The sequence below is a fragment of the Carettochelys insculpta genome, chromosome 2, assembly GCF_033958435.1.
Source record: "Carettochelys insculpta isolate YL-2023 chromosome 2, ASM3395843v1, whole genome shotgun sequence".
Taxonomy (NCBI): Eukaryota; Metazoa; Chordata; order Testudines; family Carettochelyidae; genus Carettochelys; species Carettochelys insculpta.
Genome location: NC_134138.1, coordinates 75,666,327 through 75,672,495, shown reverse-complemented (window position 1 = coordinate 75,672,495; position 6,169 = coordinate 75,666,327).

The following is a 6,169-nucleotide window of genomic DNA, read 5'->3' as shown; positions in this document are numbered from 1 at the left end:
CCCTGGGTAAGGCCCAGTTGCAGAACTTGCAGGATTGTATGGCAGCCTGGATGCAGAGGAAGCATGTGCCCAAATTGGCTGCCTCCAGTTCCCTGCTATAATGAACTCCTGAGCCCCAACCTGCAGAGCGCAGCTAAATTTAGCAGCCTTTACAGCTGGGCAGTGCCCCCCACCCTCCATGGCTGGCTCAGTATAGCTCAGGCAGCTTCCCCAGCTGCCATTCCTGTTGTGCAGCTCCTTGGAGAACAGACCCAACCTGCTGCAACCACTGTAGCTAAGTAAAAGCATCCCAGTCTCCTCCCCGGCCCGTCTCCCTGCCCCACCACAGCACGGGAGGTTCTGGGTAAGTTTTCAGCAAACTTTCCTCCCTCCCTTTTGCCCCAATGAGCACCTGTCTCCCCAGAGGACAGAAATTGAGCCCTTCTGCCATTCCCCAACCTACACACTTTTAAAGTGTGAGGAAATAGAATATATAAAAAGTTTGTGAACGTCCTGCAGTAAACACATATTTCATTACAAATCATTGTATGTGCGCGCGCTGTGCTTAAAATGGGTTACAAAAAGTACGGTTTGATGTTATTTATTAAGGACTATCTTGTATTCACATGCATTGTGGCTCTTGAAGTATTGATTTTGTAACCAAATTTGAAAAAATGGCTCTTCTCCCTACTTTGGTTGCAGACTGTGCTGTAGAACATCACTGATAGGTATTTATCTAATCTACTTTTAAATATCTACAGGGATGGAGATTCCACAACCTCCATAGGCAGTTTATCCCAGTGTTCAACTGCCTTGATGAGAGACTACCTACTATATATTTGGAAGAGTTTGTTTGTTCAAGAACTCTCCTAAACAGTAAGAGCTAGGACTGCCAAATTTGATATACAGCCTCTTATAATTTAAGGCAAGGTTGTGCCAGGAGAATGGGATGTGCCTGGAATGGGATTGCCTCTCATAAAACCAAATAGAGACAGAATCAGCAGGCATGTGAAAGGGGCTAGTGGGGTGAGGAGAGCTGAGGGCCACTGCCCTGCAATTTGTATGAGGACATAGCTGGCTGTTCCCCTTTATCAGGGAGTGAGGGGAAGATGTGGCAGAGAAACCTGGACATGCCTCATATGGGGAACATGCACCCCTCTTCTGCCTGTGCCCCCTGGAGCTGCAATGGCCAAGTGATTGTAATTTTTTCATCTTTATCTAAGCCAGTGGTTCCCAAGCTGTTCAGCATCATGCACCCCTTTTGAGTTTTGAGAAACCCCCACCCCCACCTCTTCTTTACCATCATCCAACCCCCTTTTAATGAAAAAATGCAGTTTTAAAATTAAAATAAACACAAAACTTGATATAAAAATGTTATTTAAAATTAAAAATAAGCACAAATAGTTTTTCTTGGCCCCTTGTGGTTGCCTGGTGCAGCCTTAGTTAGCTAGCTGCTTGAGCCCTATGCTAGCCTCCAGAGCTACCCGCACCAGCCACCTGCCCACCTCAGATCTGCACTGTCAGAGCTGCCAGCCTGAGCCCCGCACCACCAGGGCCAGCCACCCCCCTGCCCCCCAGCTGCTGGAGCCAGCTGCTTGCCCCAGCTGCCTGAGCCACCCACCCAAGTCCCACACTGCCTAGGCCAGCTACCTGCCTGCCTCATCCCCACACTGCTGGGGCCAGCTGCCAGCCTGAGCCACCTGAGCCCTGCAATGCTGGTGCCAGTCACCCATCCCCATGAGTCCTGTAAGCTGGCCAGCCACCTGAGCCCCTCAAGCCTCACAAGCCACCTGCCAGAGCTCCTCCTCTCCCACAAAGCCAGGCACCACCAGCTCCCCAGTCTTACCCCATCCCCTTTACCTGAACCAGGGACCCCTCAGCCCCCCTTACCTGAGCCAGGTACCCCCAACCCCCACCTAACCACAATACCCCCCCAACCCACACTCACTCACCTTCGCATGTGGGCCTTCGTCGGCTGCCTGCTCTTTATAGCAAATGCACCAGGTCACTCATATTAAATGGCAGAGGCTGAGAGCCAGAAGCAAGGGGTGGGCGAATGATGGGAGGGCTGGGTTGCCTCACACCTCCCTGGAATTTCTTCATGTCCCCCCAAGGGAGCAAACCCCCAGTTTGGGAAACCATGATCTAAACCCCATGCCTTTGAGTGAAATGTAGAGGTAGTGGGGCAGCATGGGGAGGGATCTCAGCTCTGTGAGCAAAGGCTGTTGCATATTCCTTTCCACATCAGGAAAAGGTTAAACTGAGTAATAAATTCATAATGGAGTTCTGACCAGGGAAGGGATAATACAGCTCTGGGGTGTCAGTCTGGGGAGATATTGGCTAAAGCCTTCTCTTGGTTCATGCAGTGGCTGGTCAGAGCTTGCATGCAACTGCAGCTGGGCATGTCCATGCCTGTTTGAATACTAGTCAAGTGTAGGACTGGGAGTGGTCTGCAGCTTTTCACAGCAACAACATATGAGAACGAAACCCAAGCTCATGAGTCAGAGGGCTCAGTTATACCTAAAGTCCAGGCAGCACCTCAAATATAAAAAGGCACTTTCCACCACCATAAACCTTAATCTTGTCCAAGTAAAAGAAAGTAAAAAGTTTGCATGGTGGGTAAATTCCATGATCTGGGAACATATGGCTTATTAAAAACAGATAATCTTCTCTGGTGCACCTATACAGGTAGGCAGGAGAAAGATGACCTTTAAATCTTCGAAACAGTAGGAGTTGTAACAGTCTACCTTAAATCACCTCTGGTTCTTTGTTCCTTCCAAACGGCTTGCTCCAGGAGCCACAATCTGGGGTGAATAATGCTATGTCACTCTAGACTCAAGGGTTTTGTCAACAAAACTGCATTTTGTTGACAAACCCATGGAGCATCCAGATTGCCAACCGTGTTCTGCCGAACGCAGCACTTTTGTCAATAGCTGTACCCAGCTCGTCACGAGGAAGAACGCCACTGTCAACACCAATCTGTTGACAAACCGCCGGTCTGGATGTTCTGGGGAGACTTCTGTCAACAGAAAAGGCTCTGCGGCACCATGCAAGTACCCTGGGGGAGACACTGTCCATAGTGAGTTCTTTATGGTTTCTGCTGTCGACCGTTCTTAAAGCAGCAGAGAGCCCAGGGAACTCCGTGGCACAAAGCTGAGAGTGTGGGAGCAGCAGAGCTACAGGCTACAGTCCCTGCATCCTCACAGCCACACCATGCTTGAAAACTGGACATGGCAGAGCAGCAAGGAGCCCAAGACCTCCCAGGTCCCCAAGGGATGAGCCTAAGAGGTCCCAGGAGCCAGCCCGGGGCAGCAAGTTGTGGGCCCCTTCCTGGACCAGGGCTGAAGTCCAGCCCTTATGGACCTGTGGGGGAGGAGGAGACCCTCCAAGACCCCAAGGCCAAGTGGTGGAATGCCCCAGTATATACCCATATGGCCACCGCCCTGGCCCAACAGGACCTTCTCCCACCCACACCATGGAGTATGTTCAGGGAAAAGTCAAGTAGCTGAGGCAGGGTTATGTTGGGGCCCAGGACACTGCCCGATGCTCTGGGGCAGGACTTTCACTCGCCCCTACCACAGGGAGCTCAACTCCATCCTGGGGGTGGGACACACATCTCCCCTCTGCCTGAGCATAGACACAGAGCTCATGCCCCCCCCCCCACCCCACGACTGGCACCCCCCCACAGGGTGAAGAGGAGGAAGCATCCCAGCCCCAACCCCCACCAGAGCGATTCTGAGGCTAGCAACCTCATCCTGGTGCTGGGCCCAGTCCCTGGCAGCCAGGCCCTGTCCTGGGCATCCTTCGACCTGGGCGAGGGTCCCACTGGTGAGTACCCTGAATATTACACATCCCTGGCAGGAGAGACAGGGCATGCGATGAGCCTTGATCAGCCCGCTTGGGTTGGACCTTGTGCTGCAGTCCCAGCACGTGGAACCACGTACAGTGGGAGTATGCCCCACCCAGACCCAATGGTTAGCCCCCCAGGCACAGGCAGCAGCCTGCTGCCAGCCTCATAGATGGCTGGATAAGCCCCAGGCCCTGGGAGGCGGCGGCAGGGTGGAAGCTCCCTGCACCTGCTTCGGATGGAAGTGGGGTAGCCACAAGGGCAGTGGCCTGATCCCAGACACATGGAGGACTGCAGACATGCCCTCAGGCAAGAGGCAACACCCTCTCCTGCAGACAGTACTGTGAGCTGCAGGTGTGTGCGCAGGCCCCAGAGAGGGTGATGCAGCTCCCAGGTCGCCCACCACCAATGAGGGGATCCCTCCATGGCCAGACACCCCCCTTGCCCATCAAGCAGAGATGAGGGGCTGCTGGGGTCAGCACAGTCCCAGAGGAACAGCAGAGCCCTCATGCATGAGGTCCTGCTGTGCAGGCCACACATGGCTCTGCTCCCAGGACAACCCCATTCCTTTGCTCAGGGGGCGTTGGGCAGTGCTCATTGTGGGGGGCACAGCCTCAGGGGTTGTGTTGCATGAACTCACCAACTCTCCTCGTCTTCCTTATAGCTGGACCTACACTGACTAAGGGCAAGCCACTCCCACTGTATCTACAGGCCAAGCCCACAGCTAGAGGTGGGTCTATGAAGATCTGCCGAGGGACTGTACCACCACCCTGTGGACCATGAAAGGGATCAGGGAGAGATGGCTTCAGGGATGACAGAATGGCAGTCACAGGTCTGGGACCAACTTATGTCCTGCTCTGACACCATTGCCAGCACCTGGTGGGACGTGATGTCTCAGCTACTTGTAGCTGTCCCCGCCACCCCACTCCACCTATGCTAGCTCTCCCATAGGGCTTCCTGGACCTGCTGCAGTGGGCAATGGCCAGGGCCACTCCACAGACCCCTACTGGTGCCCAGACCCTGCCACAGACCTTGCTCCCCCTGACCCCACTGCAGCCCCTCCCCACCCATGCCTCCCCCTGCTCCTGGCCCCATCCCAGCTCCAAGCCTGTGGTGGGAGGGGATCCCAAAGATGCTACTGCTCAGAGTCCTGCTACCCCTTGAGTTCATGGCCCCCCACCCCCTCCATGGTCTGAGGCCCCCACCCCTGTCCCAAGCCCCCCCCATCCCAGCCACTCTACTGTAAACAGTTGCTTGCACTATATTTTTTGCCAATAGTTTAGTTTCTTTTCAACACCTTTTTCCTTGTTTCAGTAAAAGTTATTTGTTCACCTTGCATCCCTCTTCACTGAGCAGGGGTTGGGAAGGGGTGAAGGAAGGGGTTGTGGTGTGGCTGGGGTAGGACTATGGGCCCAAGGGCCTGATAGGGGCACCCTAGGGAGGGTTATTGGGGGCTATGGGAGAAGCTCTACCTCAGCCCCTCATGGATCTGTACCCCATCCTGATGGTCCTTGCAGATGGCAGCTATGCCTAGCTGCTCATGCGCACAGGCTTTGCAGCCACTGTCTATCCCCCATCGTGGAAGGAAAGTCTCCCCCTTCCCCTCCACAGTATGGGGGAGGGCACAACATGCCACCACAACTTGTGGATGTTGTACTCCCCCAACATCCAGGAGGGTAAACAGGCTTGTGAAGCATGGCTTGGAAGCAGCTAGACACTCAGTCTGCATCCTGGCCCAACTGAGGTGGTCACTGAACAGTTGACAGCAGGCCCCTGTAAGGTTTCATAATTCAGGGCACGAGGGGGGTCGGCTACATCTCCCCTGCCGCAGGGTGGCATCTGAAAGTCTTCTATGGCCAACTCACGGCAGGGGATGAATGTGCCCACGCCGTAGCCTCTGCCAGATTCATCAGGCACAGGGTGGAGCTGCAGAACACACAGGCATTGTGTGCCTGGACCAGCCAAACAATGTAAATGTCCACGAACTGTCCACAGAGGTCAACCAGGGTCTGAATCAAAAAGTAACCCTTCTGGTTTATGAACTTGGCTGCACTATGTGCCAGGGCGGACAGAGGGCTGTGGATCCCATTGACAACGCACATGCAATTCAGGAATACCAAGGCAGCAGATCTGGCCCTGATTTCAATGTTACCCATATGGATGACCCTCCACAGCAAGATTATGTTTATGGCTGTCATGGCCTGTGGAGGGAGAGGACTGAACACACATCAGACACTGAAGGAGTCTGGCGCCCAGACCCCCTCAAGGTCTCCAAGAACCTCCCCTTAAGGGGCTGCATGAGTGTATGAAACAGCACAGTCCCCCAGGGATGGGGATTCCCCC